Raw genomic sequence first — 12,281 nt, 5'->3', positions numbered from 1 at the left:
AAGTCTGTCACTATTTTGATTGTTTCCTCATGTATTTGCCATGAAGTGATGGGACCAGATGCCATGATCTTAGTTTTGTGAATGCTGAGTTTCAAGCCAGCTTGTTTACTCTCCTCTTTCACTTTCATCAAGAGGCTCTTCAGTTCCTCTTCACTTTCTACCATAAGGGTGGTGCCATCTGCATATCTGAAGTTATTACAATTTCTCCCAGCAATCTTGATTCCAGCTTGTGCTTCATCCAGCCCAGCATTTTGCATGATGTACTCTGCATATAAGATAAATAATCAGGCTCATAAGCTTGTACATTTGTAGGATTTATCCATTTCTTCTAAGTTACCTAATTTTTTTGGTATGTAATTGTTCATAATATTCTCTTATGACACTTTGTGTTTCTGTGGTATCAGTTGTAATTTCCCCTCTTTCATTTATGATTTATTTGGGCTTTGATCTTTATTATTTTCTTCTTTCTACTAACTTTGGGCTTTGCTTGTTCTTTTTCTTGTTCCTTTAAATAAAGCGCTAGTTCAAAAAGGATGTGTATCACTATGTTCACTGCAGCATTACTTACAACAGCCAAAACATGGAAGCACTCTAAGAATCCATCAATAGATGAAATGATAAAGCAGAGGCAGTGTATATACACAATGGAATATAACTGAGCCATAAAAAGGAACAAAATCTTGCCATTTTCAACAACATGGATAGGACCTCAAGGATATTATGCTACCTGAAATGTCAGACAAAGAAAAATACCATTGGATTTCATTTATATGTGGAATCTAAAAAAGAAAACAGATGAACAAACGAAGCAGAAATAGATTCACAGAGATGGAGAATAAACCAGTGGTTGCCAGAGGGACTGGAAGACAGAAAAAATAGGTTAGAAGAGATTAAGAGGTACAAACTTCCAGCTATAAAATAAGTAAGTCATGGAGATGTAATGTACACATAGGGAATATAATCAATAATATCATGGCAACTTTGTATGGTGACTGATGGTAACTAGACTTATTGTGATGATTATTTCATAATTTATAAAATATCAAATTACTATGTTGTACATCTGAATAATATAATATAATAATATAATATTGTCTGTTAATTATAACTCAAATAACAAACCAAGCAAATAAATTATTTAACTTGTTTGTTAATGTGGGAAATGACTATAAACATTAATTTGATAATCTATCTTTCCATATGCATTGTTCAAAAAAATAACCAGATTTGATCAAGATGATCCAAAAGTTTAATTTTTCTTGCTACAATTCCTCTCCAGTATCTCCCTTACAGATTTCTTCCATTCTTGAGAAATTATGTAGATGCTACCAAATGTTTATTTTTGATTCAATTTTTTCTTCAGAATTTTACTCCCAGCTTTTAAGCTGTGTGTGGCGTGAAGAAGTGAAGTGAAGTCGCTCAGTTGTGTCCGACTCTTTGAGACCTCATGGACTGTAGCCCACCAGACTCCTCCATCCATGAGATTCTCCAGGCAAGAATACTGGAGTGGGTTGCCATTTCCTTCTCCAGGGGATCTTCCTGACCCAGGGATTGAACCCGGGTCTCCTGCATTATAGGCAGATGCTTTACCATCTGCACTACCAGGGAAGCCTGAGCTTCTAGGGAAGCCCGTGTGGCATAGTTATATTCCAACCTTCTTAAAATTTAAAGTTTCTTTTTTTTTTAATTTAATTTTATTTTTTAACTTTACAATATTGTATTGGTTTTGCCATATATCGAAATGAATCGGCCACAGGTATACATGTGTTCCCCATCCTGAACCCTCCTCCCTCCTCCTCCTCCTCCCTCCTCCCTCCCCATACCATCCCTCTGGGTCATCCCAGTGCACCAGCCCCAAGCATCTAGTATCGTGCATTGAACCTGGACTGGCGACTCATTTCATATATGATATTATACATATTTCAACGCCATTTTCCCAAATCATCCCACCCTTTCCCTCTCCCACAGAGTCCAAAAGACTGTTCTATACATCAGTGTCTCTTTCCAATGCCTTCTCCCCTCCCAAGCTGGTACCTATTTTCTCTGTTATTAGCAATGGGATTAACAGTTTTTTGTTATCCTGATTCTGAATCAAAAAAAAATTATCTTTCACATAGTTCTCTCTTGCTCTGCAAATCTAAACATAACAAAAATCCTGATAATTCATCCTTCAAAGCTTGTCTTCCATCTTCCCTACTTTGCTATTCTGCTTCTACCACTCTAGTCCTGGTCCTTCTTTCCTTTATATTTAAGCTTCTTCACTCACCTCCTCTTCCTAAAGCACTGTTTCTTTTGTGTCATTCTTCTGTTGCAAATGGTTCTAACTTCCTACTATCTGTAGAAGTGTTAGTCTCTCAGTGGTGTCCAACTTATTGCAACCCCAGGGACTGTAGCCTGCCAGGCTCCTCTGTCCATGGAATTCTCCAGGCAAGAATACTAGAGTAGGTAACCATTCCTCCTTCAGGGGATCTTCCCAACCCAGGGATCGAACACTGGTCTGCATTGCAGGCAGATTCTTTACCATCTGAGCTGCCAAGGAAGCCCTACTATCTGCAGAATCAAGACACAAACTCTTAAATCTGGCATTCAATCTAGGAGTCAAATTTGATCACATTCAATCTTTCCTAGCATATGTATTAAAACTTTCAACCAAACTGAAGAAATGCCCTTATTCCAAATGGGCTTTGCTTGTCCAGATTCCCTCTGTTTAATCACATCTTGAACCGACAGAAGTGCCTTTTGTCGTCTGTTCCCAGTTCTTCCATTCATAGGCATTTATTTATCCAATTAATTAAGTATTCATCCAATTAATTACTGAGCATCTCCAATTTCCAGAATTTTTATATAAATAGAGATGAACAAGTCATGGTCCCTGACTTTTTAATCTGGTGATTAAAAAACCATTGATGTGGGGCTTCCCTGGTTAAGACTTAACCCAGTGGTTAAGACTCCACCTACCAACGCAGGGAACATAGTTTTAATCCTTCGTCTGGGAAGAGTCTCCATGCCGCAGGGCAACTAAGCCTGTGTTCCGCAACTACTGACCCAGCTCTCTGGAGCTCATGAGCTGAAATTACTGAAGCCCACGTATCTTAAAGCCTGTGCTTCCCAACGAGAAAAGCCATCACAATGAGAAGCCCACACACTGCACTTACAGAGGAGCCCCTGCTCACTGCAACTGGAGAAGGCCCGTGCAGCCAAAAATAAATAAATTAAATAAACTATCTTTTACAAAACAGAACAAAAAGACCCACTGATGTAATGAATAATCCTATAATGAAAGCATAAACAATGCTTAAATTAAATGACCTACTCAGTCAATTTCATTATATTTCTAAAATTTGAGAGGGGTGCTTCAAATTATGGACTTAGAAGTTCATTTTGTCTGCATGAAGCCATGGTAAGGATGTGTTAAGTTGCTTCTGTCATGTCCGACTCTTTGTGACTCTATGGACCATAGCCCGGAAGGCTCCTCTATCCATGGGATTCTTCAGGCTAGAATCCTGGAATTGGTGGCCATACCCTCCTCCAGGGCATCCTCTGAGCCAGGGATGGAACCTATGTCCCTTACATTTCCTACATTGGCAAACAGATTCTTCGCCACTAGCACCAGCTGGGAAGTCCAATGGTAAGGATAGTGAATATAATTGAGGAAGAGAATGAGTGAACAGACTTTCCTATAGCTCAAACGGTAAAATAGACTTTCCTATAGCTCAAACGGTAAAGAATCTGCCTGCCATGAAGGAGAACAGGGTTCACTTCCTAGGTTGGGAAGTTCCTCTGGAGAAGGGAATGGCAATCCATTCCAGTATTCTTGCCTGGAGAATTCCATGGGCCCAGAAGCCTGGCGGGCGACAGTCCATGGGGTTACAAAGAGTCAGACATGACTGAGCAACTAACACACACAAGTGAAGCCAGTCTACCATAGCTAAAAACACCAAATGAATTAAAATTAATACAAAATCCAGATCTTCACATTTCAAACATTTTAGAGTCCATAGCCTATCTGCTAATAGAATAATAGCAAATGGATAAGATATGTGGCTACTACTATGACTGCTACTCTTTATGCTGGTGATGACCTCTTATTGACCTCTTATTTCCTGATGGAGCCCCACACTGACCAACATTTAACACATTTGCAACCACTGTTAGGAGTTGGAGTCAGATGAAAAGAGCACATTATTGACCCAATGGGCATTTTTCATGTTCCCTTTGACCAAGAGAGTAATTTTTAAAACAAAACCAAAAAAAATGGTTGCAGATATAATAATGGTTGTTAGCAACCTAAGCACTATTTGTAACTTAGCTGATGGTGGTGATATATCACTTGTTTCATTTGCATCTCAGTGGGAGCGATCTAATAAGATAAAGTATTTATTTTCTCAATTTGCCATGCAAGAGTTTATCTGTTCCTTACTCATGCTTGCGGGAAGTCACAATTCTCATTATTTTTTAAATAGAGTCAGTAACCTTTTTGTATTATGCAGAACCAACCAATCAATCAACAAATATTTAGAGAGTAAGTAAGTGCAATATGTTGGGAATAACAACAAAGGAGAAAATTAGAGGTTGAGAAAGAATAAAAGAGGTAAAGCTGATGCAGGGTAGGAGCAGATGTTTTTGCAATGCCCTCTAGGAATGGACAAAGGAAGCAGAGGAAAAGTGGAGTGGGTGAAAAAGCAAGCTCTCTTTAGATTCAAGAGCTGGACTCAGACCTGTGTAAGTAAGAGGCTAGTACCCTTGGATCAGAGTTAGTAGGCACCAGGGGACTTCTGTGGAGGTTCAGTGGCTAAGACTCTACAGTCCCAATGTAGGGGGCTCAGGTTTAATCCCTGGTCAAGGAACTAGATCCCACATGCCACAACTAAAGATTCCACATGCCGCAACTAAGGCCTGGTACAGCCAAATAAATAAATATTGTTTTAAGAAAGAAAGAAAAAAGAAGTAGGGGGAAGAACACATGACCACCCGGCAGCGGCATGAGAGAAGTGGAAGGTGAGGATAGTGGGTAAGGATTCTTCTCTCAGTAGCCCCTGAGAAATAACGTAGCTATGTGTTTCCAGCTTAGTAACTGTCTTTAGAGATGTTGTGGAAGTTGTCGCTAATCATATAGTATACACAAAGAACCACAAATATCTACTCTTTAACCCCCAAGGAATCCACAGCCCAATTAGAAAAACGATTCACGTTTAGGTGACAAACCAACAAAAATCTGTCACTGCATCAGTTATTCGTTCTCAATTCCAAGTTCATTTTGTGAAAGTTTTAACATCTTGTGTATAATTTCAGCAACAACTATATCTCCATTTGACTGATAAGGATCACACCTTGATAAGAATAACAGAACACACTCCAGAGAAGGACTTGGCGGGTGGTCTGGTGGTTAAGAATCCGCCTGCCAGTGCAGGGAACCCAGGTTTGACCGCTGCTCTGGGAGGATTACACGTGTTGAGGAGCAGCTAAGCCCGTGAACCGCAACTACTGAAGCCCAGGTGCCTAGAGCCGGTGCTCGGCAACAAGAGAAGTCACTGCAATGAGGAGCCCATGCACCGCAGGTAGAGAAAGCCTGCGTGCAGCAACAAAGACGCAGTGAAGTAAAAAATAAATAAATACTTTAATAAAAATACAATTTTGAAGTTAAAAAATAGTACAGTGACTGGTATAGAACATAGAGATAAAGTAGGCAGCAGAAGAGGTGACCACATTTGAAGCCAAGACTTGAGAGAGACAAAGTCTAAAGAAAGTAGGTTGGGGACTTAACCTGCACTCTGGTGGGAACTGTGAGGGAGAAGTACACTGAAATTACAGTCAATAAATCTTGTTATTCACACAGAATAAGCGTATCCCTTATGTAGACTGACATACTCTAAATTGTTTTTACTAGCTGAGCATGTTAAATAATACACAAGATATCTTTTAAATCAATAGTACCTCAGGAGCACAGTTTGTAACTCACAGTGTCTCTAAACCTTTAACATTTCCTTCTTTTGTTATAGAAAGTTCACTCACTGAATACCTAATATGTATATAATTAGCTTTCCTTCCTTCCTTCATTATTTTACCTCTTGTATTACCTATCTAAAATATCCTCACTTCATACAAACCCAGCTTATCTTTTAAGATTGAAACCATATTACCCCTCTTTGTAAATTCCTTCCTATGACTCTGTGCTTCCCAGGTGGCACGAGTGGTAAAGAATTCACCTGCCAATGAAGGAGACATAAGAGACGCAACATTGATCTCTGGGTCGGGAAGATCCCCTGGAGAAGGAAATGGCAGCCCACTCCAATATTCTCGCCTGGAGAATCCCATGGACAGAGGAGCCTGGCGGGCTGTAGTCCATGGGGTCGCAGAGTCAGACATGACTCAGACACACACACAAACACACACATACACTCACACATCACTCTACAGTAATCTGATATTCTATGAACACCTAGAGCATATTTATATAATTCATTGGAAAAACTAATGTACTGCTTTAAAATATTTCTTATACATATAATGAACTAGTATCATCTGACTCTCCAACCAGATTTTAAGATCCTTGAGGTCTGTGTTACATATTTTATGAAACACTGTATTTTTTGTACTGAGCGTGCATGCATTCTAAGTCCCTTCAGTCATCTCTGACTCTTTGTGACAATATGGATTGTAGGCCGCCAGGTTCCTCTGTCCATGGGATTCTCCAGGCAGGAATACCAGAATGGGTTGCCATTCCCTCCTCCAGGGGATCTTCCCAACCTGGGGATCAAACCCAAGTCTCTTATGTCTCCTGCATTGGCAGGTGGGTTCTTTACCACTAGAGCCACCTAGAAAGCCCTTTTGGTACCACATCCCTTCACAAAGTGACTTGACCATTAATTTCTTGCTAAATACAAAAAATTACACAAAAACATAGGCAAGTAACAAATATGTACCTTGCATTCCTGTGATACAACCTGATCTATTTTTTAAAATAAATTGTTAGCATTGATATATTTATTTACTATTATAAATATATCAATTATAGCTAATAAAATGTATCATTGATATGCTAATATTATCTACATTGTTTGCATATTATCTGTATTCATTATGATAAACTGGTAAAAATGGAATTCTCCAACTTTTCATATCTACTTCCTAAGAACAGTTTAAATAATTTGATGTTTGTTTATAGCCCACAAGTTCAGAAAACTCCTTTCCTCCTCAGTTTCCTATTCTAGTGGAAGCAGAGAATCAGAAGCACCAGCTTTTTAATTTAGGAAGTAAAAGGCCAAGTCTAAGTTTAAGAAAATATTTTGACAGGGCATATACTTGGTGGCTCAGACGGTAAAGAATCTGCCTGCAATGTAGGAGACCTGGGTTCAGTCCCTGGGTTGGGAAGATTCTCTGGCAAAGGGAATGGCCACCCACTCCAGTATTCTTGGCTTGGAGAAGTCTGTGGACAGAGGAGCCTGGTGGGCTACAGTCCATGGGGTCACAAAGAGTTGGACATGATGGAGTGACGAACACTCAGTTTCACTGTTGATAAGCACAGGGAGTCTTTTGACCACCACATTCATGACTCCAGGTTTTTAATAGTCTCTTGACAGGACAAAGTCTCTTCCTGTCCTCTCTCTGTCCACTACAGATGGGAGCAAGCAAAGTGTAGACATTGGTACGGTCTTCAAGAAAGCATCAAGTACTCCCCGACCCTTCCATGTGAACCGCCTTCTAAACATTATGGTCCTGCAGGAGAGGAGATGGTGATGATCTCCCAGGAAATATTACAGATTTGAGACCAGAAGAGATCTGTGCTCAGCTTCAGGTCTGGTTGCACCTGAAAGACGCTAAGCACAAAAGTGTTCCTCAGTTCTGCTTGAGGATATGAGGCAACTGGGTAAGACCTCTGCCCAATGTTTAGAAGGCCTGAAGTGAGTGGGATCCTTGGAGAGCCCTTTATAGCCTAAGAAGCAACAAGACAGCCACCAAAAGTTTTTCTTCCTGGAAGTTTGAATACTGTGACGACTGGAGAGGTCTCACAGGTGACAGCGGGATTTGGGCAGAAGACAGTAATAGAATTAAGTGACAGGCAACCAAATAAGGCCAACCGGGACCCAGCAAATGACAATGACGAGAGACTGCCATAACTGGGAATTGAACCCCCAGGCAGACGCCAACCTGGGTGCTGGAGACAGCTCACACGGCCATATTATGACTTTACTTAAGGCCTTTGAAGGTAAACCCCATGCCAAGGAGAGGGAGAGAGAGACGGAGGAAATGATAAAGGGAATTACGTCCACATGACAGTGGTTACTTTTCTGCCATATAGTTGAGGCCCTGAAATAAGGTGGTTATTTTCATTGTGGTAAAGTTAAACGGCAGAAAAACAACGTGACACTTTCACTATACCTCATAATGCGGCTCAGAAATTTTATAAATGGTGTGATATAGAATGATCAGCTCCTTGAGGATTTTACAGTAGTGGTTTAATAAATTAGGCCATATCCCTTTCTGAGGAGTGGTTATTTTCCACCAGGGGTACTGATACACTCAGGTTTCCAAATTTATTGCTGCATCAGTTTTAGATTATTAAATTTTCTTAGAAATATCCAGTTCATTAAGAAAATGAAAATATCCATTTCATTAAATTTAATACCACCAAGGTATCATTGGTAGCATCATGGAGCAAGCATTTGTCATCTCCTGTGCTCAGTAAGAGTCCCTAATCTTATACATTCATTTTTCTACCTTTTAATCCACTTTGATGGAAGTTTAAAATTTTTATTGATCTTTATTAAATAAAGAATGAAAACAGATATTGAATGTAACAGTTTGAAGTATAAGTTCTAGAGTTAGAGACTAACTGTGTTTGAATCCTGACTCAGCCCTTTACCATGAGACTTGGAGTAGGTTACTTGATCTCTGTACTTACCGTTCTTGCCTATAAACTAGTGGTTAATAGTTGTACCAAACTTATAGGGATATTATGTAGATTAAATCAATTAATACAGGTACAATTCTTAAAACAGTGCCTGGGATTACTGCTCAGCAAGTGTTAGTTATTGTGGTAGATATAGTTAACTAGTATTCAGCATCCATTCCAGCCTGCTCCACGCATCACATTCTATACTGTAGCATCTGAAAGCCTGAAACCCACATTTTCCAGATCTATTTGGGGCAGGGTTCTGGGTAAAAATTAGGTCCCATCTAATCTAGTTGCTATTGCTGCCTGTCCCAGTCATAGAGATACTGGGTTTTTCTTCAAGAGCAAAGCCCAGGGTGAAGAGCAAAAAAGAAATGGCAATGGTAGCAGGGGTAGCTTCCAAACCAAGATACCTGATTCCTGTACAAAATCTTTGATATTGTGTTCTTGAATTCAGTCACTCCTGTTGTCGCCTCCTAAATCTCCATCTTCATTATATGCAATGTTGACAATGGGAGTGCAGTTCAGCAGTCTTTTTCAGCAATCCTTAATAACCCAGATGAAAGCTTGATTCTCCAGCTTTATCAATTATGGTATGCTTTAAGTACCAAACTCATTGCATTAAGCTTCTATTGAGAATAGAATGGCTTCTGTTTCCTAAACTTAGTTATTGGTAATAATCCTTCTATTTTTGCAGGTCAGGAAGCAACATTTAGAATTGGACATGGATCAACAGACTGGTTCCCAATAGGAAAAGGAGTACGTCAAGGCTGTATATTGTCATCCTGCTTATTTAACTTATACAGATTATATCATGAGAAACGCTGTGCTGGAGGAAGCACAAGCTGGAGTCAAGTTTGCTGGGAGAAATATCAATAACCTCAGATATGCAGATGACACCACCCTTATGGCAGAAAGTGAAGAAGAACTAAAGAGCCTGATGAAAGTGAAAGAGGAGAGTGAAAAAGTTGGCTTAAAGCTCAACATTCAGAAAACTAAAACCATGGCATCCGGTCCCATCACTTCATGACAAATAAATGGGGAAACAGTGGTTGACTTTCTTTTATGGGGCTCCAAAATCACTGCAGATGGTGATGGCAGCCATGAAATTCAAAGACGCTTACTCCATGGAAGGAAAGTTATGACCAACCTAGACAGCATATTAAAAAGCAGAGATGTTACTTTGCCAACAAAGGTCCATCTAGTCAAGACTATGTTTTTTCCAGTGGTCATGTATGGATGTGAGAGTTGGACTGTGAACAAAGCTGAGCGCCGAAGAATTGATGCTTTTGAACTGTGGTGTTGGAGAAGACTCTTGAGAGTCGCTTGGACTGCAAGGAGATCCAACCAGTCCATTCTAAAGAAGATCAGTCCTAGGTGTTCTTTGGAAGGACTGATGCTAAAGCTGAAACTCCAATACTTTGGCCACTTGATGCAAAGAGCTGACTCATTTGAAAAGACCCTGATGCTAGGAAAGATTGAGGGCAGGAGAAGAGGATGATAGAGGATGAGATGGTTGGGTGGCATCACCGACTCAATGGACATGGGTTTGGGTGGACTCCGGGAGTTGGTGATGGATAGGGAGGCCTGGCGTGCTGCGGTTCATGGGATCTCAAAGAGTCGGACACGACTGAGCGACTGAATTGAACTGAACTACTATTTTTCTAATTTATTAATACCTAATTATCCTTATTCATTTCATTTACCTATTAATATACATTTGTCTATTGTTACTTTTCTTGGTTCTTAAATATATTTCATTCTTTTTCTTTCTTCTTTCCTTTTTTCTTTCTCTTCCTCCTTTCTTTCTTTCTCCCTTCTCTCCTTCCTTCGTTCCTTCTTATTTTCTGCCTTCCGTTATTTCTTAAGAGTATATACATCAAACATTATACATCTTTCTCCAAGTAGAGCTTTGAGTTCAATCCATATATTAATATAGGTAGTATTATTAATATCTAACTAGTATATAATCTCTAGTTTCATTTCCTCTTTTAACCCACAATTCTTTAGCAAAATATTATTTATAAGGATTTAGTAGTCCCTCTTTGTTTTTTTTTCGTTACGTTCTTTTGTTACATTTTACTTGTTTAGCTTTATTGTATTATGGCAGGGGAAATGGTCGTGTATTTTTTCAGAAATTGTTAAAAATTTTTTTCACTTAATACGCAATCCAATTTTATAGATATTCTTTGGCATTGAAAAATGACAATCTTTATTTATAGGGTACAAATCAATCTTATAATATCTTGTACATTTAAAATACTTTTCAACCTACTCCTAATTAAATTCTCTCATCTGTATTTCTGCCAGTTTCTTCTTTTATTCAAGTAGCTTTTACCTAACACATTATAATACACATGAAGTCTCATTAAGTTACATTTTTATTGTGAATTGTCTCTTTTTTTAAAGTAAAATTTGTTTAATGTGGATGGCTTTTTTTTCAAATGTGTTCATTTCTTATGGTAATTATACTTTTTTATGGCTTGCATTTGCCTAGTATTCTGTTGCACATATTTCTATAAACTTATATCATTTTATTCCATATACATTTCTTTATAATCAACATATACATGAATTTTGGATGTAGACATTTATTCGATCATTAATTCATTAATTTATGCATTTTGTTATTTAGTAGCAATTCTGAGCAGCTTGTGGGGTCTTACTTCCCTGACCAGGGATTGAACCTGGCCCCCAGCAGTGAAAGTGCTAAGTCTTAACCACTGGACAACCAGGGAATTCCCTCACTAATTTATTTTTATCTTCTTTTTATTTTTATTAGGTGTCTATATTATGTTTTTAATTGCATAGTAATTAACAAGGTTTATTTATAAGAAAATTTAGTTTTATAGAAGCAATGCGCATTTATCATTTAAAAAATCTTAATAAGTAATTCATAAAAATACAAAGAAAATATGCAAGATTTATCCCAAACTTTGTTGTCCCAAAGCCACCACTAAACTTTGGTTAGCATACTTTCACAATTCTGCAGTTATGCAAGTAGAATACTATAAAATGGGGATTGAAGGATTTGATAAATTATTTAATTAAAATTTAATGACTGAAGTTGAAGAAATTGGTGAACTTGAAATCCTTCTTTATTACTACAAATATTCAATTTCTAGAAGTTTTCTCTAGAGTCAAGAAAACTATTAGAAGGTTGGCATCATGATTTTCTAAACTATATCTTGAAACTTGTCATAGTATCCACGGCCTTTTTGTTTAGAAGTTGAGGCAGGGGTGGGGGGTTGCACTTACAGGTTCTTGCAACATCCTCTCGCAGATTTTCATAGTATTAATTTTATAATGTCAAAATTAATAACATTTACATTTTATTCTGCAACCAGAATTCTTGTCACTTTTTAGGAGTGGCTTTAAAAGGATTCAG

The 12,281-nt window shown here is 38.5% G+C and overlaps 1 non-coding gene across 1 annotated transcript; it reads right to left on the bottom strand.

The window, feature by feature from the left end:
* Positions 1-11,559: 11,559 nt before the first annotated feature.
* TRNAE-UUC (transfer RNA glutamic acid (anticodon UUC)) lies at positions 11,560-11,631 on the bottom strand. The gene has a single exon. It is a non-coding gene; the product is annotated as a tRNA-Glu (tRNA).
* Positions 11,632-12,281: the final 650 nt, after the last annotated feature.

The sequence above is a fragment of the Bos mutus genome, chromosome 6 (genome assembly GCF_027580195.1).
Source record: "Bos mutus isolate GX-2022 chromosome 6, NWIPB_WYAK_1.1, whole genome shotgun sequence".
Lineage (NCBI taxonomy): Eukaryota > Metazoa > Chordata > Mammalia > Artiodactyla > Bovidae > Bos > Bos mutus.
Note: the sequence above shows the minus strand (reverse complement) of the source record. Positions and strands in the feature narration are given on the sequence as shown.